The following is a 26,618-nucleotide window of genomic DNA, read 5'->3' on the forward strand; positions in this document are numbered from 1 at the left end:
AATCTGAGGGGAAAAGGGAATGTAATTTGGCACACGTGCTACCCGCGACGACATTAACGTCGTACGCCCCGTTTAACGTACGTGTGCAACATACACGCGCGTGTACTTCGCGTATATATATACATATATATACATTATTATACATATATGTAGAGGTACAATTGTACATATTCGTCGCGTACGCCGAAAGTTAGTGCAGGTCGCGCAGTTTCTACCTGTAGGTACAACGTACCCTATATATATACATGTATGTATAATACGTTCCACGTTATACACGGAGACCGCGACGTCGTGTCCGGTTACGTATAGTCGGGTCGTAGGTACGCATTACGTACACGTGCACGTACGTATACCCCCGTATATCGAAGGCAATGTAGGGTTGTACCCCCTGCATGCGACTCGTGCAGAAGCCATAAATACACGTTAGGTGAGTTAGCCGGGTGGTTAATGACGATGATTGTGAGCGATTGGCGTTAGAGCTCGTTAACCGGTGATACGAATTCCTCCAACGATTCGACGTACGGTGACGTTAACGTCGTCCTCCTCGTGTCGTACGACGGCAGAAACTGCGCCAAACGCGGCGTTAAGTTTGCGGGACGATTTCGACATTGTCAATTTTTCGCTAGCAGAGCTTCACGACCCTATCATCCGAACGGGGGGGAGGGGGGGATTTTACGCGCTCACGATTAATTAGTATAGGAAGTCGCATCGGGCATTGGAAGTTGAATCGAGTTTCGCGGCGTCGCGGCGGTGCACCGCCTGGAGTCCGAGTGCACACCGGTTTCGGGGGAGACGCGAGTTGCGAAAGTTTGTCCCTTCCTGTTACCTCTGCGCTCTCGTAAGTCTCGTCGTTAGCATCGGGTTTCAATTTGGAAGGCCCCCCTCCCCCCGAGCCATATCCGGCATCAGCCATACATGATATGCATATACGCGTGTATACGTATGGAGCGTATACACTTGCTGTAATATTCACGGACAAATTCAACCGGCGTTATACCTAAATTATCCACCCCTCGCGTACGTTATGAAATTTTGATGCGCTGACGAAAAACGGAATATCTAAAAAATTCGATTCGTTTCACCCGGACTTCGTTCGGATTCTTCGTTTCGGTATCTGAGAAAAAAGGACTTTTCCGAAATTTCGCAAAACGAGGGACAGTTTTTTAATTTTGAAAATATTCGGGCGACGAAACGGACGATTTTTTATCGGCAGGGTTGGGGGGGGGGGGGGGGGGGGGGGGCACGGGATCCCAATTTTGTCTTTAATTTTCCGATGGGTTTTAATATTTAAGGATTACGGTTCAACGGGTGGATCTGTTGCGAGGTATATACCATCCACCCCGTAAGGGATGCGCGGCCCTCTGGTTCGGGGGGGGGGGGGGGGTAAGCGTAGCCGCAGGAATCGGGTTTCTTTTCGTTTTTAGAGATACGGCACCTGTGACGTGAACGCATTACGCAAATTTTCGTTAAAAGCTTGTCCCCAGCGATTTACCCAACTCACCGAACCCAACAAGGTATACGTTACACCGCGTACCCCACCACACTTTTGTGTGCACGCACGTACACGGGTGAAATTTTTCAAAAGCCGACCAGATCCCAACATCGTCCTGCATAATTTCCATTCCATTATACATAAATTCGCGGTTGTGTGCCGCGCGTTGTCGAGGGAGAAAAATAAGGACCGAAGAGAAAAGAGGGAAAATAAAATGGAGGAAAAGATGTTTGAAAAAAAAAAAAAAAAAAAAAAAAGAAACGAAGACGGAGAGAGAAAAAGAATTGTTACAATTCGAATTACTTGGGAGACCGACAACTTATGTTAATATGTGTATGTCGCCACCCCTGCGAACGCCGACAACAACGACCTACGAGTTTTTCCCTCCACCTCAGACGCGCTTGTGTATATATTCTTTTACTTTCTTTACTTTTTTTTTCGCCTCTTTTTATTTGTACCTCAAAAGAATTCAACCAGACGATATTTGAGTGTCTGGAGAAAAATTGGGGGGAAAAAAAACAGACATACTGATTTCCATGCACAAAGAAAAATGTGTGTGAGTAGAATAATCGGAGGGTTTCGTTGGGAAAGCATCATTTTTTTCACGACGTGCGAACCTTGTCAACTGCGAAAGAATTGAATATGGGTGGCTATTTCGAAGATGATGTACCAATTTCTTGACTTTGAATCGGAAAAATTTGAGATATCTCGATCGCTTTTGTTCTTAGCTCAATTTGGACAACGGATTCGTGTTCCTGGGGTCAAAATACATGAGAAAAGTGCCGTACGATCGATTTTAAAAATACTTCATTTTTGGCCCGAAAATCGAAAAAATCCAAATCCAATCAATTTTTAGAAAAAAAATTCGGTTTCTAGCGTATTTTCATGTATTTCGATCTCAGGAATCCGAATCTGGAAGTTAAATCGATCTATCTATAAAATTGATCGAGTTATCGCCAATTTTTCGATCCAAAAGGTGAAAAATCACGAATATCCCTATGGGAAAAACTCGTAGCTCAATTTACCCAAAGGTTTCGTGTCCCCGAGGCGGAAATTCTTCAAAAAAACAGTCGCTGAAGCGATTGAAAAAATCTCATAAGTGACTCCACTCGTATGCAAAATTGAAAGTAGAAGAAAAAAAAAAAAAAAAAACCCGGCAAAATCGAGTCGTGAATAAATTCACCTCTATGTGGCCATTTTACCAATTACGTAGGTCGTAAGGATATGTACATATACGGTAGGTACATACGTACGTACCTATACCGCGTAGGATCGTTTAAGAAGGTAAATATATGCAGACGTTTCTAGTGAAGTGAAAACCGCCCCCTAAAGTGCAACAGCAGCTGCAACGGCTCAGGTCAAGATACAGTAAGCGATTGCGTGCAACGTTGCATCGCACGTATCGGCGCGTATATATATATATATATACAGAAAAAAATGCATATGTATCGAGGGAAGGTGCATATTGTCAGTGTATACATATACATAATATGCAAATATGCACGTCCAATATTCCAGGGTCGATGGTATGCGAAAGGGGAAAAAAAGCTGAGTAAAAAAAAAAAAAAACACAGAGAAAAAAGGGAAAAAGTAAGTCACGCAGTTCACTACACACCGGAATAGTCGCACCAACGGCGGTGCAACGGCGTCGTGACGTGATGGGCTTTCCGTCAGCAGTCTTTGCAGTCCGCCGCACGAATCTACTCAGCGAGTAACTTATCTTTATTTTACCCCCTCGTTGTAAATTAGCGTTCCCCCGTCGCGTTCAACTAATGAAAATAACTACACGTCGTTTGCGTTAATCGCGCGGCAAACTCTCGCTCGGAGTGCGCGCCGCACTAGATAAATTACAAGCGTACAACGCTATGTGAAAGAAAAAAAAATTTGAATAAAACCATCCGCGGGAGTTCGAGAAAATTGGCTACCTGTATCGGAGGGGTGAAAAATGACCACCTTCGAAATAGGAATTTTCTATCGACGACGATATTCTGGAAATTGGGTACATCTTTCGGGACACCCTAAAATTAGACCTCGTTATATTTTCATTTAAATTCTTCACGGAGCTTCTTCTATTCTTCATTGATACCGAGTACGTATAAATCAGAGTTTCGAATGACGTAGACGTGTTAAAAATAAAAATCGTTCGAGTTCGCGAAACATAATTAGCCAGCCTCTTCCGCGGTTGGTCGTCAGTTCAAATAAAATTAATATCTTTTGAAAATATATATGACGTCATCGGAGACGGACCGCACGCTCAGAAAATTTTGAATACGGTAGCCTGACTTATCTCGCAGAGAAGCTGGAAATTTGTACAGCGTATAGACGTAGGTATATGTACGTACACACTGCGTATGTACTTAGTACCGTACACCACCGGGGCGTAATTTGACGAGGAAGTAAATCACCAGCTTCATAATTTCAGCTCCATTTAATTATAGCTCGGTGGTGGTTCCCTATCATGTAAACAAGGTATATGTACACCCCGCAGCATTGTATGTATACAGGTATGTAATACCTATGTAGATGGATATACATATATACATATATATATGTATGCATATATATACCTTGCGCTGTACATATATGTATAACGTAGTTGCATATAGAGAGCGAGTCTGGACGGCGTAACACGCGAATCAGAAACGCACCTGACATTTGGGCAACCAACCCCTGCGGTGTAAATATTGACACATGTCGCGCTAATTGAACCCTTGGCTCAATTACGCACGGGGTGTAAGTTTGTTCGTGTCGCGGAATACCTACCCCACTGTACTGCCTCCGCACAGGAATCATCACCCGCTGGATAAGCAAATATAAATAATTTATAAATATGCATACGCATATAGGTATGTACGTACGTGTCCGCGGACGTGAAAGCCCGTTTGACATGTATTTTCAAATATCATTTTTCTCGGTCCGTCATAATTTTTTTTTTATTTTTTATTTTTTATTTTTTCAACCCCCGAGGTTCGCCAAGTTCGCGCGATTGTCGTGCGTAGCGGTAAAAAAAATATCTCAAAAATATAAAATGGAATTAAAAGCAAATAAAAAAAAAAAGAAAAAAAAAAAAAAAACCGAAAAGAACATCAAAAGAGATTCCGATACGTCAAACTGTACGTAACTACGGGTATAGTGTCTATATTTGTTGAATATAAAGTGTATAAAAATGAATGAAATAACGATAACGATTTTTGTGCCTGTGCAGTGAAAAAATTGGAACACGGATATAAAAATGAGAGAGAGAGAGAGAGAGAAAGAGAGAAGAAAAATATAAATAATTATCGAATGGAATCGAATAAAGAAAAAAAGAAGAAAGACATTGTTTCGCGGCTGGTGGAAATTTTTTTTTTTTTTTTTTCCAACGAACGTCACGGACTGCAGCAGGTTGATTCGTTCGGATATGTCGTGCGAAGCTATATGGGCCGTTGATCCGTACTCGTAATTTCGCTCTATATGCAAATTAGCGGAGAATTCTCTTGGCGATCGTCGTGTAATCCTTACTGTTCTCAGTAGCCGGGTGGCATGGGGTTGTCAACGTTTCCGTTAACGGTTAAAAGGTCAGTACCTACGTCAACAGCGGAAGAGTCGGTCGCAGGGGTCGCGGGGCGAGTGCTGAGTGGTGGAATTGTGAAAAAAAAAAAATCTAAATATCAACGGGAATTTACGCCGCTTTAAAAATTCCGCCGGCAGATTCGAACCATCTGTGAATCCCCAGCTGCGTCTGCGGGGGACTGTCGAATGCGCTCTGCACGTTTGCGGCGTTGATAGTTGAAAAAAAATAATAAAATGAAAAAAATAAAATAAAAATTTAACAACGATACAGGTGATACAAGTGAGAGATCTGAGCGAACGTACGTACATACCTCTTTGTGTACGGTTGTACGTACGTAAAAAGAGCGTTGGGTTCGTTCTCTTTACAGATGGATATAATTGTTAATTAATTTTAATTGCGACTCGCCTAGGGCAACGGAGTATACGGTTGTGTGCATCAAGTCGGAATTTTTCATTGTCAGATTTCGCCCAGGTGTATGAAAAACCTTCGGTGAAGACCGAGGAGTCAACCGCCGTGGATACGGCACCCGAAAAGTTTTAGGAAAAATATTAATTTTGCACTTTTCTTCGATTCTGAAAAAGAAATTGAAAAAAAAAAAAAAAACCATTTGCGGACGATACAAAAATATTCGTGTCTGTGTAATTCGATAAGGAAAAAGTAACAATTATTCGAAAAAACGTACTAGACGCGATTTCGATATCGAAAATTGTTCGTTTTTTAATTATACGCTTCGTAATTAGATTACTAATTAAAAGTGAACAGCTGGGCGTATCAAGGTTCTCCTTGATTTGATGAAACTCAAAACAAGCGAGAGAAAAAAGCAATGTAAATGTGAAAGTAAAAAAAATAAAAATAAAAAAAACAAAAAACCGCCCCTCAATCTAGAAAATAAAAATAAGATTAAAGCGCCGCGGCATCGGAAATAAACCCCGAAAACTTCAAGGTCGATAGCGATGCCCGCCATGCATAGTAAACCGGAGGATCTGCTTTTGGCAGGAGATTAATTGCCCATATGGTACACGACAGCATCGCGATGGAAAAACGAGACCGGTTATCCGTATATTAAAAATATATCATAGAAAAAGAAATGGAAAAAAAAAGAAAAGAATTTGCAACTACATAAACCGTCGTTCTCCTCTGTAGCCGTACCAGAGAGTGCGGGAAAGAGATATCCCGAGCAAGCCAATTTTCCAGTTGAATTATGTCCTCCGATTTTCAAGAGACGTGAAAATTGCGGGATTTCAAAACCAATCAATTTTCGAGAACTAGCTGTATCATGATTTCATTGTCGGACTAACGTGCTGACGTCGGAATATGTTGTTTTGTTTTTTTTTTCTTTTTTTTGCACGTCAAAAGCTGAACGAAATTAATGGCGTGGTCAGAGTAAAAAGAGAAAGTAAAAAAAAAAACGCTGCAGTACCTGGTAACCTGTGTGACGTAATGTAAGAACAATAATATTAATTTGACGAATACCTGATGAGATGAGTTTCGTCGCGATAGAGGAGAAATCACTTTTGAATGAGAAAAGTTAATGGAAAATAAAAATTCATAAAATTATATTCGAAGAACGGGAGGCCGTGAAATCCGATATTTTTTTTTTTTTTCTCTCAGAGTAATTCATCTCGTTGAAAATATGATTCTTTCAAGACAAATTCTATACTTCTTTGTTTTCATCTCTTCAATTAATTTGTTGTTTTTTTTTCCCGTTTTTTCGTACCCTCAAGCTCTCGCTCCGACTTCAAATTACATTCAACTCCTACTCAAAAGTGGCTGAATCTATAGACCGTTCGCCTGTTATTTGAAACGACTGCGTAATTCATCAAGGAAAATCGATTAATTACACGGCCTTTTCGGTTAAATTGAAACAAGGCGTAAAATAATACCAACAAAGAAAAAAAAAAACCAAAGAAAGAGAAAACCGCTTGACCGCGTCTCGATTCCTCCTCTCACCGACGATCCGATTCATCGGGCATCTAACCATCTCGAATAATTAAATATTATTCGTCGACGCTAATCGTCCAGCTTATTTACCTTATTACGGGGAGGGGGGGGATGAAAAATGCGACGAATCGAAAGTACGTAAAAGAAAAAAAGAAATAAAAAAAAAAAGAAAAAAAAGCTCATCGAACCGCAACGGTATCGCGAAGACGTCGAAACTCTTCGTGGTTCTCTTGATTCCGCGAAAGCTAATCCCAGAGTTATGAATAAAGAATAATCGTTTCATTCCGGTCGACCGTTTGCAGATGGTCGTTTCGTCGGGTAGTCGAGGGGACGACGGTACGTAAGATGTGTGTACACACATGTGTTTATATTACGAGACGTAGCCGCGACGGTATCAGCTGACGAAGGGGAGAGGGCGCGGTAGGTAAACTGGGTCAGGAACGTGCGAAGAAGAAGCGCCACGCCGTCGAACTGCACAGGGGTAGGGGATCGAAGGGGGTAAGTTTACGCGTGTAACGCGAGTCGCGTAAGAAGGTGTCGAAGCCGCTGGTGGCGTACGGTATCCACATACGGTTCTTACGGGTACCTACGTACGTCGTTCTTGAATAGTTTCCGACTCTAATCCAGCGACGAATTCATGCGGGAACTTAGGCTTAATTAATAACTTGGTAACGAAGCTCTTCCGCAGAAGTCGAGTATCTACGCAGTGTCTGCGAAACCGCGACCGTAGGATATACAATATCGAGCGAAATATGATCGGAATTCGTGAGTAATTTCGACTACGTCGATCCGACGGGCGTCCGACTGTAGGGATGAAAAATTAAACGAAATTCTTCGAGGTAAATTGCGTGTATCGGTAAGAATACGTGAGAGTGAAACGAGCGAAACGAAAACAAAACCAAGTAAATTCGTTCCTCCTCGTTTAAACTCGGGGGGGGGGGGGGGGATGAAGTTATTTGGAAATTAACTCTTCCCTCTTTATTATTACAACGTTATCCTGGAATCTCCCTCCCTCTCCCTCTCTCTCTCTCTCTCTACGTCCGCATTATCGTTAGTTCGGGACCCTGAATCTGACGGGTGCAGAGGGAGGGAGGGAGGCGGCGCGATGACGAGGTGGAGAAAGAGGTGCAGGAGGTATACACGGTGAAGAAGAAGAAGGAAGCTAAGGAGGAGCGCCGAAAGTTACCCGAGCGAAACTATACGACGACGACAACGGGTAACCAGAATTAATTAACACCTGACACTCGCGCTAATTGACATTCGAGCGGTTTGCGATTTAATCCACTTGGAAAGGAATACCCACTTGGCGTCTGACTGCTACCTACCATCTAAAATACCACCCATATACAGACCAACGAAACAAAGCCTATTACTACCACCGTCTACGCGACATCCTAATAACAACGGAGCCACCACCACCACCACGTGGATTCCCGCCTCGAATTTCCAACGTCTCCGCCACCGCCACCGCCGTCGTAGCTGACTCCGATGCCTGCAGTTGGCGGCTCCGGCGTCGGCCCGCCGGGTCCGACGAACAAAAACTTTATTCACTCGCTAACTTCTGATTTACGCGTACGTCGCTTATAACGCCGGATAGAATTCCTCGGGGCAGAAACTTTCGCCTCCTTAATTAATGCCCAATCTGTCCCGTTTTTTCCTCCTCATCCCCCCCCCACCCCCCCCTTCCCTTGCCATTCGATTTTCCGTCTTCTTTCTCCGAACAGGACCTGCAGTTCGCTTGCTCTTATTCGGCACAGGAAATTCGATCCCTGTTCACAATCGCTGAATTCTGTATAAGATATATAGACGAGTATGAAAAATTTTCCGATATAGCGTACATCCGTATAACCGTGTTGGAAAAATGATATTCGCTCAGGTATGTATACAGTATATGTACAGTCGAGTTTATACTTACGTTATATACGTGTACACAGAGTTTGTATATACATATATACATGTTACCGGAAATTATATACCTGTATATGTACATCGTTCGTGGAGCTAGCTTCCAATATAACCGAGGCCATTATTTTACGTGGCAGCATCTGCCTGCTTCGACAAATCGGATTAATAAGTTATTTATGGTTCATAATTTCAATTTTTCCAGCTCACGCACACGGAGGCTCACTCATGCAAACCCGTGCATATACACGTATATACAGATACACGTGTGTGTGTGTGTGTGTGTGTGTAACAAGCTCGGTACACTACAAAGTATGCACCTGATACAACCTCAGTTCACTCAGAGCTGAGCAAAATATGTGGAGTTTATCCATCGAAATTTGGTGCGCGTGAAAATTGAGTGGCTCACCGATCGAGTACGTCGTACTTCGTGAATTTCACCGGTTGGTCGGAAAAGAGAAAAAAAAAAAAAATTCAGGATCGGATCATCGCTGGGTAAAATGCGCCAGATCTGAACGCAACAATTAGCATGAGAAAGCGGAAGTTCTGACCGCAGAGCCGTCGGGATCGGCCGTGTCCAGTGGGGGTGGGGGATAGGGGATCGCGCGTATCGTCCGGATAGTGAGGAGTGCGGATTGTGGATTACGGATTACGAATTCTGGACTTGCACTAGGTGCGGCGTACCTATGGTATATATATATATATATGTATGTATGTACGTGTATTCCGGAGCTCCGTGCTACTCTGTAATCTGGAATCTCACAGCATCCTCATTAATTACGTAGAACGATAAATCACAGACCACATAGACAACGGAAATCTCATCTAGGGTAGTGGATGGACATATATATATGTATATGTATGTATATATATACAACGTGGATCGGTAGCGCGGTGTACAAATGGAATTAAGGGTTAAGTCCGCGTATAATGCAACGGCACGATCATATCGACCGGTCGCAAATCTCACCCACCGAGTCGCACGGCCCTCTCAGTTTTTAATTTTTTTTCTTTTTTTTCTTTGCCTCTCTCTTCGATCTCCACCCTTAGCTTCCATTTTTCTACCTTCGCATACTCGGGTCGTTCCCATCGACTGACGATGAGTACGAGGTGTTCGGTGCATCTTGAGCGCATATGACGTGAAATATAAAGCAACAACCCCCTAAATATGAAGTGCGGAGCGCGCGACGAGCGATTCCATGGATAGAACGTCTCCGTAGGAAACATAGGTGGGAAACTACACAGGGTGAGAGAGAGAGAGAGTTCTCTCATCCACCTCTGACAGACAATAGCTTCGTGGCTCAACTAGACTAAGCTTAAGTGCGGAATCGAGTCACTCGCTCTCTATACCGTCGACTGGATCTAGGAGGCATACACCGCCTTCCGACGACCGCGACCACTGCGACGCTATTCTCCACCGTATACCGTACCTACCTATACACACACACACAACGTATACATACCTCTATGCGCACGTAGGATTTACGTAATACGCACGTTTCCATACCTCGTCGCGGGAAACGTGACGCTCCTCTCAATTTCTACGAGTACAAAAGTTATCACTATTTTTATCATCGCCCAATAATCAACCGATCTTTTTTTCTTCTAATATTCATACATAGATTTTATTCGCGTTTCGCATGACACGTACGTACCTACCCACCCACCTACCTACCTACCTACCGTGTAGTAGTTCTGAATTTGATCGACGCTAACGAAATTTTCTTCGTTTTTTTCAAGTTTTATTTATTTTTATTTTTTTTCAATTTTTAATTCAATTATATTCGCGGAACGTCCACGTATCGAAGAAAAATTTACATATTTTATTATCGCTTTTATTCTTGTTGTTGTTTTTATTATTATTATTTTATACCAGGGGGTAGGATATTTCGCGAGGGGACGGAACCCGGCCGAAACTCTCGACAATAATTTTGGCACGGCGGATAGACGCGGATGTCGAGTTGACCCTTGGTGATTCAATTTGAAAAATTTTCATCGTCGCTTTAAATTTATTTTCCCGTTTCGGTTTCACGCAATTTTTCGCGTTTTTTTTTCTTTTTTCCCCTACAAACACGCGCATCGCGCATAACCGTATAAATGTACAGGTATATAATTGCTCGCGTATTTTTTTTTTAAGCAAAAAAATTGTTTTTTGAATAAATTTTGACCCTGTGAACTCGTCCAAAGAAGGGAAAAAAAGAAAAAAAATGAGACAGTTCGGTAAATTCTGAATAAGAGCGTCATCGAAGAGACGAGAGACAATTTCTGAGAGTATAACGTTGAACCGCGAAAGAATTCTTTCTTTTTTTCTTTTTTTTTTTCTGGTTGGTTTTTTCTACTTTTTACATCATGTACAAAGGAGAGCTATAGTAAATGCCTTTTTCGAGTATAGAAGTACCGAGGAGCGCGGAGGTAGAGAAAAACCAAAGTCCCGGTAGCTTTGGATCAACAAGGTTGTACAATACCTGTGTACGGAGAAATTGAAGGGTGGAGTTGATGGAAATTGAAAGCAGCCTTGCTGCAGTTCGCAATTGAAACTGATCTCTTGAACGAGACTCCGCGGAGATGCTACAAAAGCTTTATATACGTCTCCGCGACACACACAACCCACACCACCGGCCGACACGCCGTTAATATCGAAGTACGTTCCTACCTACCTACCTACCTACCTACCTAGCTACGTACCGAGCCATAGAAACTCCATGAAATACGAACTCTAAATTCAAACGACGGAGTATGAACATTCGTACAAGTATGTACTTTTTACCGAACGTTCACTTCAACCCTCCCTGCCTACGACGGATGATAAAAAAACGCGAGAGACGAAACAAAGAATTGGAAAAATAATTACGCCTCGTGATAAATCGAGTGGAATCGTTCGGCGAAAAACTTTTATCTTCCCATTCGATTCTTGTCGTTAGTGCGATAATTTTGTTCAGTCGGTGATCGTGATCGTGATCGAAGGACTTTTACAAAATTTTCCATTTTTCGCTTTTTTCCTCAGACTGTACGAGTACAACATTACGCGACATTTTACGGAAAAAAGTACCTACTCACTCACTCGCGATATCCGTTGGGAACACACACACACCACATACGAAACGTGGTACATTATCATAAAGCAACGGTGCTATTTACATATTATTCACCATATAACAGCATAACGACTATACGTTACACGAAATACATATTGCTGTAGGTGTGTATATGTATATATATATATTTATATATATGTTACATGCACACCAACGCCAGATAAACACCCTTAGGGCAGCTTTTACACATCTCGCCTATACACGTGCTTTTGTTGCCCGCGGATCGTAAAAATGGCCGCAGCTGAAGATAAAGCTCAACAACAATATTGTATTACCTCTGCACACGTGGAATAAATATTATTTCAATTCAACAATGCTGAAAATTTAGCAAATCTTTTTTTTTTCATTCCATCTCTCCGCTTTTTTGGTTTCTATATAATTATACATACGTATGCCATTTTTGATTCGCTGGTTTTGAGGAGGGTAAAGCGAAACTAAAAATCTTTCATTTATTTGATTTTTTTTCTTACTTTTCATCCGGCGAGCTTTCTCGCCTGCCACGATTGACGTTTTAATGGGTATACATACGCTGAGGCGGCGAGCGTCGAAATGAAACTACATGTTTTCTCGAGAGAGAGAGAGAGAAAAGTTAAACACGATGAAAATCCAGAATAAGTGGAAGAAGAAAATAGAGCGGGTAAGAAGGTCGCTAAGAAGTAGGAAGGAAGGAAGGCAGGCGGAAGGAAGGAAGGAAGGAAGGAAGTGAGTGAGTAGAAAGAAGGAGAAGAGCCGGAGAAGTTTGCCGAGAAAGTAACGCGATCCCTTCGCGAAAAGGTAAGAAGACCAAACATACCTGACCTAACTTAACTCGAGTTATAGCTCTGCCTCGCGTCCTTGCTGCAATTTTACACGCGCTGCAGCGGAGCAGCAACTTTTACTTTGATTTACTTACTTCGCTTCGAGTTTTCTTACGTTATTTTTTTTTATTAACTTATTTTTTTTTTCCCCTTCTCCTTTTACTTCGTCTCACTTCTTCATAATTCAAACTTGATACCGCATGTATAAACTGGCGCGGTTGAAACCTTTTGAAAACAGAAACAATTCCGAACGGTCGCTGAGCTGCTTCCAACATCTTGTTACAAGGTTCAATTAAAAATTCTTACGCGAGCGTCGATTTTCTCATTTTCAAAGGTCCAAAACTTTCCATCGGAACTCCTTCAATTATTACATCGCGAATTCGGACGCCGACTACCGCGATATCGAAAAACAATTTCCATCGGAGCAAGAGAACATTTTTTTTCTATTTCCTTCTTCCTCGATACGAGTAAGAAAGAACCACATTCCGAAACGATTTATCCGAAGTAATGAAAAATATCGTCCAGAAGAAAGCTTCGAGAAAAAATCTTCGCCACATCCTAGGTCACGTTGCAGGCGCGAAATAAAATTCAGCGAGCGACGGAGAGAAGAAAAATGAAAAAAATTAGAGAGAGAAATGAACAAACAAAAAGAACAAGAAAAAAAAAGAACGAACGAACGAAAGAAAGCGAAGTGGAGTGGAGTGAAGGAGCTGTGAGAAAATTTCAAAGGAAGCTAACATGAATAATTCCACAGAAGGGTGTAGGTATATACTTATGGTAGGTATAAGCAGAAAAGCGAGGAAGGAGGCGACAAACGAATGGAAGAGAACAAAGATTGCGAGCGAGGGGGTGGTAAAGCGGGAGGGGATCAAACTAGCTCCCAGTTTACACCAACAAAGTAAACAAGCGAGCGAACAAACAAACAAACAAATGCTACAATTACTTCGTGAGTTGCTTTTCCGCTAACTGTGTACAGGTGATGTAATACACGCGTATACCTATACGTACATCGCACGTACACACCTGTACGGTATATTTATATAAAGATATCTGCAGCGGAACGTTACTTTTGACGTGTACAACGTACGTACGGGGATAGGACGCGAAACGGTTTTTCCACTCCACTCCTGAAACTCCGACGCGCGTTATTCATCGCCGTAGTAAAAGCTGAGAATAACGATAATTTCTAGCTTCCATCTCCAATTAACCGACGTTTTATGCGCTGCATAATTGCAATGACATAATTTCCCTCGTTTCGATTCTCCGCAGGTGTCAGGGGTAGGTAGCTGCGCGACGGCGTCGATGAATAATGAAATTCGAAACTTTCTACCCCAAGCGTCTCGATTCCTTCCAATTAATTATCTCCGATACGATTGAACCAGGATTCCCAACTAGACGAGTGAGCCCGGCGCAGCTATACAACGATAAAAAGAACAAAAAAAAAAAAAGAAAACTCTTCGTAAACCGACCGTAACAATGCCAACACACAATTCGGATGCGATCTGACGAGGCGGAATTTTCCCTCAAAATTTTACCGCGGAGATGAAGTCCTGCGCGCTTTTCTTCTATTTTGTAACAAGTAGGCACGCGGAACAAACAAAGATGAGGTTAACAAGTTTCGTTTAAACTTTCACTATCGCTTCTCCGAAGAGCCGTTCTTATACAGGCGTCGCCTCTTCCTTGAGGGAGAAATAACGGTGTGGAAAACTGTGGCTGATAAGCAAAAACGACGAGATAATTTTAGCGAGCTACTTCAGACTTGCGAAATAACGGGGGTGTTCTTCCGCGGTGAACCTGCCGGAGAGGAAATTTTCAAGCGGGGGATTTTTTCGAAGGTCTGATAATTTTCGCAATTAACGGGGGGACCGGTAGCGTCGTGTCGGAATGAGAAAATGCAACTCGCTCGTTTCGTCGGCTCGAATGGCAACGATATAATTCGCAATAATTCGGACGCGGTTAATCGCGCGTTCAATTACCGTTTCTTTTTATCACACTTTCTCCTCGGCTGTGACGTTCGATATTGGCAACGCGATAATTTTGCTTAATTTTGAAAGACCGATTTCCGAGGGGTTTTGTCAGCGGGTGAGAAAAAATGAGAAGATGAAGAATAAGACGAAGGAGACGGAAGATTCGTCTCATTCTCAGAATTAATATCGTCGAGGTACGTACGTCGCGTGGCGTACGCTGAGCGGGTACGTCGCATGGAGTACGCAAAGCGAATAGAATGGGGAAAAGTGAGAAGCGCAAAGTGAAATAAATGAAGATATAACTGCAGCGAAGGTAAGTTGGTACGAGTATAAGGTAGGGTATAGACGTATAATAAGCACTTGGTATTCTCACGAACGACGAGAAAGTCTCTTGTCCTCTCCTAGCGACTTATGGCTTACGGTCTTTGGCCCCATTCGACGTCGCGTAGATGCGACGACTCGCTTACATTAGTTACCCCGCCTATAGTAGTTCGTCGTTTCACACACGTAACAAACCGAGGAACGTACCCACACACGCGCGAAACCTAATAATGAATGGATATAAAAAAAGGCATGCTTAAAATTTCTCAAAAATACCTGCTACACCTACAACCTACTTACTTTAATGCGGCACGACTACTAACCACCGTAACGGTAAAATTCGTCAGATTCGACCGTGTCTCGCACGGATCGACTAATTTTCATTTATCACTTCCCGTCGACGTGCTATAGTTATTTAAAAAATGAGACAACAATATTTAATCTATTCATATTATTCGCCGAAGAAAGTCCACTTCGCTGACGCGTGTGAGATGAGGAAAGAAAAAAAATAAATAAAAATTGGCAAAAATTTGGCGGTAATTAGGCGGTTAGCGGAAAAAAAAGAATGAGGTCAATCGAAGTCAGTCGCGAATGATTTTACTTGGTATTCGTTGAGTCGTTTCGACGATGACCATGTATTACTGCGAAATTTAATTGCGTGTATAGTTATAAAGGTGTAATCGATGACGAGTTATCCCGTTGGTCGCGAATACTACCGGTCTTAAGTGTTGCACAATTTATTGCGTTTCTGTCGTAACGTCAGTCGCGTGGAGAAGGTACGTAGCGAGAAACGTTCGTAATTTTATACAAATCCCTCGCTCCGTTATGTACGGTTGTATCCTTCTATTTCTTCCCTTTTCCCCTTTTTCGACGTCCTCGCTAAACGGGTTTTTCAATATCAAAGAGAAGTAAGGACGAGTTTTCTTATTCATTATTCACTTTTTCAATATTTTATTTCACTTTTTTCCCCCTTCTTCTTATTTCATTTTATTCCGTTTCGTTTTATTCGTCAAACTGCACGTCGCGCGTGTACATATGTAAGTACCTTTGTACCTATACGTACACCTTATGTACAAGGAGACCGGCCGCGATACCCGCGAGCTTTTCAAGCTCTTCTTTTATTTTATCCACCGCATCGAATATCGATATACCACCTTATAGTTTTTGTCAGAAAAATTTCTCCATTTCACATGTGTTATTACACATTGTTCGTACTTTTTTCTATACCTAACCTATTTTACATCCAACCCAATAGTAATTTCGCACACATTCCACACATGCGACTTTTTTTTTGCGCGGAGAATTCGAATACCGATATAAGTCATAGGTTCCCCGTTTTATTTGCGACATTACGCGCTTTGCTTCGCGGTCGATCGCTTTGACGCCCTTCCAAAGTGAAATGTTTTTTCAAAAAAGAATCTTTTTTTTCCTATTCATACGAAGCACACGGACGCAATATACGTCTGCGGTAGGCGAAGGTATTCTTCAAACTTCGATACGTCATGTAAAATGTTTTCCAAACTTCTATGTACACATGTACAGTTGTAGTTCGCGGCACATACGGACAACGAAAATAGATCGAAAGAAAAACGAATGGAATAGAATAAAACAACCCCGTATGCAATCGCTCGGTTTTTCAGTCGATAACATTTTTTCAACCGATTCAAATGTACAGCTATACTCCCTTTCACCTCGTCACAATCGGAATGAAAACTCCCGCGTAGCTCTGTACCTGGGTAGTTTTACTATATTTCGCACGTTTCTATACGCGCACCCTTCAGTCGGTACAACGTTGCGATAGACAGAAAAAACAAAACCCCCTCCAAAAAAAAAAAAAAAAAAAAAAATGGACCAAAAAATGGACCAAAACAATTCAATATAGTCGCAGCTGATGAGAAATGAATATTTTCTACGCGTGACGATGTTCCGTTCCGTTTATTAATTCCTCCACTTGTTGTATTATTTATTTTTCTACGAGGGAGTCGAACTCTCAATATATTCGGTGATCGAATCAATCTGTTAAAAATTCATAAGATCGTATCAACATATCGGCAGTTGAACTTCCGCCGAATAAACGAAGCATTGACTACGCACACGTTCTCCAAGTGGGTATATCCCACCCATCTATAACCTGCAGCTCCACCGTTGAAAATATCGCTATACTTTTTCTATCTTTCTCCCTCTATTTCTCTACCCATATAACAGCGCAGCTGAATCATAACGCAGTTTACGACCCTCGATACGCGATACGTGGTATCATCCTCGATCTCTGTATTTCTCCCTTTTCCTTTTACCTTTTTTTTTCGTCGTCTTTTTCCCTCTCCCCCTCATCTTCAATCCCCGTATAACTATAGTATACGTTGCAACAAAAGAGAAACTTCTTTCCTTCTTTCTTCGCCGCGGCGTCCCTTTCACCACCCCCCTTGTAGTAACTACGCTCCTACTCTACGGTATATAACCATAAACTGATCCCGACGCAGGCTCAAAAGGATATGTACGTACCTATATTACGCGTACATATAAATATATATACGTACACCAAGGTTTTGAATAAAGGGCAGCGGTCAGGCTAATTAATTAAGGACTAGCCCGAAACACCGCAAGAGCTTGGGAGGAGCTAAGCCCCTATAGAGAGAAACTTAACAAAAACTTTAGGTAATGGCAAAAGCAACCGCCCTCGGGGTAAAAGGAAGCCGATGCAGAAAAAAAGAAGATTTCACAGAGAAAGAAACTAAACGAACGAAATAATGATAACAACGATAATGACAATAATAATGATAATAATAATAATAATAAATAATAATTTAAGGCGAAAAAGAATCCACCGTACTAATTACCCCATAGGATTTCTAATTAAATGAGACACCGACGAAGACGACGCTCTACACTTGATTCGCTCCGTACGAAGTGAATATACTTTACATGTATGTATCATCATACCGTTGGCGGTTTATGCTACGTATTTGCACACCGACGTACACACACAACCGCGAAAAGTCGCTATGCAATTTTCTGCACCGCGAGAGAAAGTCTTCGATATTGCAGATGATGACCTCTAAACTTAACCGTATTAAACGAAAGAGCGATGCGACGAACTTGTGTGAACGATGGACTGGTGAAAAATTTACGCTCCAAAAGGGAAGATGAAAAGTATCACCTATTTTTATATAATTAAGTAATTCGTATTCCGACTTCGGAGTAAAGAGACATGAATAACTATATACACGGTGTGTAATGTAAAGATTCACATTATATTATACCGACGAGAAAATGAGTGAAGAGGGTTAAAATGAAAGGGTAAATTTATACGCCAGAAATATAAATGGAGATAAAATGAAAAATAATAAAAAAATAAAAAGTCTTCCTTTTCCAGTAGAAACCAAGCTGCTGCTGCTGCTTCTGCTGCTATTGCTATCGGAGTAGATCTTTCGCAGCAGCAGTAAACCGGTGAGTCAATAAATATAACTAGAAATATTATGAGTCTAAAACTTTAACCTTCTTGCTTCTCGAGTCGCGATGAAAAATATTGTCGAGTACAAAAAAAAAAAAAAAAAAAAGGGAAATGCAAGAGAAAAAAATATCCATACAATTTTCAATCATTTTATACACATGATAATAAGAGAAAAAAAATGATTTCCGTTTACATATTTGAAATTTATTTCGATATTGCCGAGGAGTCAAAATGTTTTTCCATTTTCTAGGCGTTTCATCTATTAAATACCCTGTTACTGCACATGTACACGTGTATATATGTATAATACACGTAAATCAGCAGACTCGGCGAAGCGACTCTAATAATCCGGATTATATCGCGCTCTTTATTAATCCGAAAGACAAATTTACACCGCGTCAAGCGGCTGACCAATTTCTATTTGTTCATCGCCTGCTATGCCGACTCCGAAACGCTTATGGAATAACAAACTACAGTTTTACGCAAAAGTTATGCGGATGTTGGAATAATTTGTTCCTTTTTTTTCTTTTCGTTTTTTTTCGTCAACAAATCAAACGAATTATCAAACAGATCGTTGAACAGCGTCGCGTCCGAACGTTCCTTTGATAAGGACATAATTTTAAGGTCCCGCATGCAAGCTATTTCTAGAATCAAGTCGAAGGGTGTGGAAAGAAAGAAGATGAACGAACGTATAAAGCTATCGGTGGAGCCGGTACGTCAGGAGGGTCGATAAGGGGTTGAAAATGAAAATAAGAAAAAATAAAAGGAAGGAGAGAGAAAAATGACGAAGAAAAAAAAAAAAAAAAAAAATGAAAGAAAAAAAAGGAGAGAAAAGAACCGACGTGGAATCGCCGGGAGATTTGCGGGATCGCAGATGACCAGAGCGAGGAGCTGAGTGGAATTGAATGGTTTCCCCCCAGCTTACGACTGGGTGAAAATCGAAATTTATGGTAGAATCGTGATCACGAATCGCCCCGGCAACCCTCCGAATTTTCGGATGGTATAGTTCCACTGTGCCACCGCGGCAGATTCCAGCCTTATTAATCCACGACCACTATAATCCATATTTATACTTTTCGTTTTTCCTTTTTCAACGAAATTAAAATCCAATTCGTAATGGAGTACGAGTATACATGTATACGTCTGGTTTCAACAGCCTTTGACGTCGATCAGGATATTTAAATAGAATTGGAAAACGAGAACCCCAACGTTAAAAACATAATGATAAACTGTAACGGACGTAATAACAAGTTGTGGGTACATCTGCAGGTACGCAATCATCGTCGATTATATTTTCGCAAGAGTTAAAAGTCGAAAGACGTTTCGATTACAAGGAATAATCTATGAAAAAAAAAGAGGAGGGTATACCCGCGAGTTGCGGATAAAAAAAAAAAACAGAGAGAGAGAGAGAAAAGAACGAATGAAGAAGAAGAAAAAGAAAAAAAAACCGCGCCAGGAACAAAGGAATCTTAAATCACCTTCGTGATTGGCACGACGATAATTTTCCCCTTAAGAAGTTACCGTTACATCTGTACAACTCGTTTCCCTAAGAGATTTCTGTATACATATGTCAGTCTCTCTCTCTTTCAGCTGATATTATACAGAGGGAACTATACCGTAATGATGGAAGTTTGTAATGTATACATAATACAGTACATAAGCCAACAAGCGAAAGGCAAAAGGCAAAAGGCAAGAGGTAGGAGGCACTTAGGTAGGTACGTATGTACGTACAACGACGTACACGTACATACAACGGCTATGTACACGTGACATAAAACGTACACACAGGGTGGAGGTGAATTTAACGACTGGCGCGTACGCGAATACCTGTACGGCAAAAGCGTGGGCTTATACGTGTCGGCGAGTGTCAAGTGTATGTGGGGGGCGGCGGTGGCGAAGGGGCAGGGGGAGGGGAAAGATTTCATTACAGATAGTCACTAGCTTCGTCGTTCACGCGTTGTTTGCGTTTACGTTCCCCTCCCCCCCGTTCGCCCCGCCGCGAGCCAAGAAGAGTAGCTCCGGTGCAAGGTGAGCACTTGCACTTAATTTTGACAATGAGGAACCGCAGGGGATCGACCGAACGACTCTCGCGGAGCAACGAGAGTGGAAACATCGTTCTCAATTTGCGCTGACATAAAAATCAATCAATCGATCACTCACGATTCGGTCCGGTCTGGTCTGTACGTCACATTTCTGGTACGAAGATCGTGAAGCTTACCTGAAATCAAAGGAAAACAAGGTGGTTGTTAGTAAAAAAATTTGAAGGCTCGGGTTACTTCATGTAACAAGCGACGGGTACTCGGTATTTGACGTGAGCACAAACAGAAACATCGGCATCGAAATATGCCGGATGAGAATAGCCGCTATTTCCGAACACATTACAAATGAGAAGGTCATCCGCATGATTTAATCCGACTAATGGACCGTTAGCTGGTGTGATAATTAGTAGAAAATATACCGTAACAAACCGCGACAAACGATAGAGCGTCCAAATATCATGTTCCGTTGGAAACCCGTGCGATGAATATAGTATATATGCTATATCGGGAAACCGCGTTGTTATATACTTCGGAGCGTTGTCATCGTGACCATCGTTGCGGATAATTAGCGGCGGTAATGACACGCCCGATGAGAGCCGACCTTCAATTTTTGGCGATCGAAAATTATTTCTTCAAACCGAAGAACGCCCACGGCTGGCTGTTCCAATAAATTACCATTCTAACAGGTTATACAATCTTGAATCGAGTTGATTCGAAACGAGATCATTTGAGAACGGCGAAGAATACATAATCCGGACTAGGCGTATAACCAAGGTCACGAAGTCAGTGCCACTGGCGAGATTACCGATCTGGAAAATCGACCTGGCGACGGATAATGGTGCACAGGTGTACCGCCGTACCGTGGACAAAGACCACGGCAAACGCTCGGCCGAATCAGGCGAACGAAAATATTCGGATCGGTAAAAAACGTCCGATGACGAGAGGGTTTTGTAAGAGCAGGAATTATTCGGACACAAGCCTGGGATTGGATCATTCGATTTCTTGACGTTTCTGTTCAATTTATTTTTCATCACGGTAACCGACGTGGAATGTGGAATGTTTTACGCGATTTCGATATTTTGCCGATACACGTATGTACAATGAAACAACGGATCCAAATTGGTCTTGGGGCAAAAAATGAACGGACGAAACGAGAATGAACAAAAGGTAGGAAAATGGAAAAAAAACAAAAAGGGTCGTACACGTGTGTAACTCTCTCTTTGACAGATGAGAACGATACGGGATTGTTCCGATTCACGTTGCAACGTGATTACAGAACCGCGGTCGTTTGAAAATCGGTGATGAAATTATGGAAGAAGAGGGGGGGGGGAACAACGGAGTTAAAAATTCGTCAATTTCTGATTTGCGAAATTCTCTGCCCGTTGACGCGTTGACCGGGTGGGTTTTTCGCGGGGGTAGCGATACCGACATTTATCGACATTCGTCGCGAAAGCCCTTCCTCCCCCTCCCCCCTCGGTATCGGAGGCTATTCGATCGTTGTTTGACAACCTTTTTTTTTATTTTCATTCCGACCACGACCGCGCGTCGACGTATACCTCTTTCCTATATACAGCCGATCCGTTTATCGTGTCGAAGTGTCATATTTCTCCGACAATCCGATGATCGTATACTTAACTACACACTACCTACTACGTTGCACCATTTATTTCATATTTACACGAATCATTTTACGCTTATTTCGCTGCACTTTGCTTTGTTTTTTTCTTTTTTTCTTTCATTTTTCAATCTCGACGTTGCGGATAGATCGGACCACGCCGATCTCGTCGGGGAGAAACTCTTTTCTCCGATTGTTAACCTTTGTTCCAGATTCCGTACAGTGGAGTCCGATCGAGGCCTACACTCCTACCGCCGAAGACGAAACGAGTTAAACCCGCGGAGCGTTGCACAAAGATGCTAGCGAAGAAATTTCATCCATTATTCAGGTATACATCGGAAACTGGCCGCCTCGAAAGGGAATGAGATATAGAGAAAAAAGTAAAACAGATTCAGCGAAAGAGAAAGAATGAATTTAATTCTATTTTCATCCATCCCTCTCTCGCTACGTCAAAAGCTCTTTTTCCCCCCCCCCTCTCAGATTCCGATAGACGATAGTATGAGTTACATATTACAAGGGCTTTCGCCGGGTTTCTCCCCGAGATAAAAGTTGATCCCTGAATAAATATATTTCCAGGAATATAAGTGAGATTCATGGTCCGCCGTACCGGTCCCCTTCCCTTCCCTTTTCGTCCTCCTCATCTCCTCGCAGCTCTTAATCTCCCTCTCCCTCTCTCTCTCTCTCTCACTTTTTTTTCCCGTGCACTTTCCGATCGTTCGCGCGGCACGTCAGTCCCTCGGATCCCAAAGTTGTTAGGGTTCCCGGACCGCTTATGTCAACGCCAGAAACACGCGGGTTAGAAACCACTAGGTATACGTATACTGTACCCACCTATTGCCGCACGGCCATCGGCTCACCTCCGCCAAGTGGAATCCCAAGTTTTTACGCGAGACTCGTCGAGGGCCAAGCGAGCGACCCTCGCTGGGCGAGGAGAAGGCGAAAGAGGGATGGACATCGCGGGATAGGACGACGTGGGTGTCGAGTGCGAAGAGCGAGCCGGTCCACACGTGGTGCTGGTGGTTGGTACGGTACACGTAGCCGATGTCGAGGAGAAACGCGTTGTGAGTTGACGTGAAGATCTGGTAGCGTCGCTTGCGCCGAGCCATCGATCATCCCCCGAAGGGAGTTTCTCTCGTCTCTCCGCAAATTTTTCCCGTTTCTAGTTTACCGAGGCGAGCTTCTCTATACGGTCGGGGAACGAGTTCGCCGGACACCGGCGCGACGGCACATCGTCGCGACGAATTAAGGTTTGATTTTTTTAGAGGATCGTCGCGCGCGCCCTCGGAGGATGTTGCGGGGGAAAAACAGCGCTTTATATACAAAGCGCGACTTTGGCGGAATAATATTTTCCTCCGGAAACGGGGGATAAAGCTTGTCGAGCTTTTACAATGGCTCGTGATTATCGGGTTATAAACTATCGATGGCGGGCTCAAGATGAAAATAATTATAAAGGTAAGAGCGTAGCGGCTATACCGTAAGCGAAACCGAAGCGTCGCGCCGCCGACTACGCGACGTTGCGGCTGAACTCATTACAAGTCGTAATTAATTGAGAACATGGATACACGCCGTGTGTAATTAGTGTTACAGAAGCTAATTGCATCGTGCGTATACATCCGCGAAGCATAAAAGCCCCGACGGAACGCGATTCTTGGAAAATTTAATTCGACCATTCCCCGGGAATCTCCGGAAAGATCTGAAAATTCTAGCTAAGATTTTCTTATTAAAGAAGATATTAGGGTTCGCCCAGCGCGCGCCACGCGACGGGATTAATTTATTCAAAGGACCAAAGCTCCATCCCCCCCCTACGTATTTATAGACAAACAAATTTCACCCAGGTCTCATTCCGTTTTTAATCCACCCCGTTGCCCGTCGAATTAACTTTCTTTTTGTTTCAATCGTCGTGTAATTTCGTATACTTTTCCGAAGACGTCGAACAATGAAAAGGAATATTTTTAAAAAATTTGATATCACCGTACCGTTGAGTACAAATAATTTCGTCTCGTATACACGCGGTGTACACGCATCTTAGGTACGAGAATCGATAAAAATTTATGTTGCGAAGCTAAGAAAAATTCCAATCCTCGGAAAAGCCGACTGCGCCTCGCGCGCGCTCTAGCTAAACGATGGTGTTATCGATCAAGAGAAATTGAACGCTGCTTGTTACGTATACGGGAATCTCCCCATGAATAAAACAAGTGGAAATGAATGGGCCCCGACGGTAAATCGTCACTTTCCATCGAGAGATTCCGTTACGACCGTATACGCGTACAACGTTGCGCCATTGGCGCACCATTTGCACGGGGACATCTCGGGCGAATTAACGGCGCGCGTTTCATACCGTGGAATAATTGAACGGTTCGCGACGCGTAATTCTCTCCATTCGTTAAATTCTCTTGCTCTTTTTCATCGAGCGGCGCGAGGAAGCCAACGCCGCGTTGCAGATATACCATACGTATACGGTGCACGTACGCCAAAAAGTTGCGGAGTCTGAATCGTTCCACTCAACCGCGCGCTTCGTCCGTCCGCGCTTCGCCGCATTTGCTAAATAAATGTGTATCGCGAATACGTAACAATTCCGTGGTTAACCTCAAGTGCAAATCAGGTTACGTAAACGCGGCTGTTCAAAAAAAAGCTAGTTCCAGCGGCGCCTCGGGATTTAAAGAGAGAGAGATAAAAAAAAGCCGCGATCCACCGGCCACAGCCGTGCGATGGTACTACTCGGGAATCGTAACGAAAAAAGAAGTATATTCTCACTCTCCGATCTCGTTACCCTTCAATTTCAACGGGTTTACTTTCAACCTCTCAGAGCTAATAATCGTCAAACGATCACGGGCATATCGTATACAGCGAATATATGTATGAAATTTATTTGAAGAATGAGAGTGAAATGGAAAAATTAAAATTAGAATCGATTGGGAGGTAACGATCGTGACTCGTGTGGCTTCGATTGTTTTACGAATAGTAAGAAAATCGGTCAGCAAATGATCGGAGCAACGTTACTGGAACACGAAGCAGCGCATCTGGTGGACAGAAAACATCGTTTGTGCAATAGGACTGCACACTTGAACCTAACGATAAGTGAATAATACGCGGAGTCAATTGACGAGAATGCGAATGTTATTAATATCGCGTTGCACCGAAACTGCTCGGTAGTATAAATTATTTGTGCTCTTGAGTATAACGGAAGCAACACGTGTTCTCCGCGAACTAATTTGAATATCGTATATACCTCTATACACACACGTATTCTCACCTACCGCGCGACCCGCACCTCCGCGGTGTAGATTTGTTTCTGGAGAAATTTCAATTAATCCGCCGCGCCCTGTTGGAAGATAGTTTCAAGCGGTAATATCGGTATTCCTGTTCACCCGTTCATTTATCTATCCGTTTTTCGTCTCTATACTTTTTCACGTTACACCGACGACGCACTCTAGACTCAAGGGGAAGGTTATATCGCGTTCGAATCGATTCATCTTCTCCGATATCTCTTTTTTTTGCCGGGACATAGTTTTCCTTTTATTTCTGGTTTTTTTTTTTTTTTAAAAGTTCGTTCCAGTTCAGGTCGTCGTGACGAGGGCTACCTCAAAATATCAAGTAACAAATTTTTACCACCTAATGATTACTCGATCGATTGCACGAGTAGATGATTTTGGCTTTCAGATTTGGATTCCTGAGCTGATTATATGTGAGATTACTCTTGAAGACCCAAAAAAAAATTCGATTTTTGAGCAAAAAATGAATCATTTTTTTAATTGGGTTTAATATGCTTTTCTGACGTATTTTGACCTCAGGAATCCGAATCTGAAAGAAAAATTGACCTATCTCTGAAATTAACCGAGTTATCGCCAATTTTCAGATTTTTGGGGTCAAAAATAAAAAATTGATTTTTTAGTCTATCTTAATGTAATTTGAGCTCAGAAATGCTAATCTGAAAGAAAAATTGATCTATCTGCAAAAATGACCGAGTTATCCCCATTTTTTCGCTTTTTTTAGCATAAATTCGAGAATATCTCGAAGGGAAAAAATCGTAGCTCAATTTGGACAACGGATTCGTGTTCCTGAGGTCAAAATACATCAGAAAAGTGCCATACGATCAATTTTTAAAAATAAAAATTTTTGGCCAAAATTTGAAAAAATCGTAAGGGGTACCCCTTGGAAAAATCTCAAATTTTGGCCAAAATTTTTTATTTTTAAAAATTGATCATATGGCACTTTTCTTATGTATTTTGACCTCAGGAACACGAATCCGTTGTCCAAATTGAGCTACGATTTTTTCCCTTCGAGATATCCTCAAATTTGTACCAAAAAATGCGAAAAAATGAGGATAACTCGGTCATTTTTGCAGATAGATTAATTTTTCTTTCGGATTCGGATTCCTGAACTCAAATTACATTAAGATAGACTAAAAAATCAATTTTTTATTTTTGAGCCCAAAAAGCTGAAAA

At 42.2% G+C, this 26,618-nt stretch overlaps 1 protein-coding gene across 2 annotated transcripts in view; it reads right to left on the minus strand.

Annotated features, from left to right (window-relative positions):
* The window catches only part of LOC105693328 (leishmanolysin-like peptidase), a 197,484-nt gene that overhangs the window by 155,716 nt on the left and 15,150 nt on the right, over window positions 1–26,618 (minus strand). The gene's annotated exons all lie outside the window — the stretch shown is intronic.

The sequence above is a fragment of the Athalia rosae genome, chromosome 1 (genome assembly GCF_917208135.1).
Source record: "Athalia rosae chromosome 1, iyAthRosa1.1, whole genome shotgun sequence".
In the NCBI taxonomy this organism is placed as follows: domain Eukaryota; kingdom Metazoa; phylum Arthropoda; class Insecta; order Hymenoptera; family Athaliidae; genus Athalia; species Athalia rosae.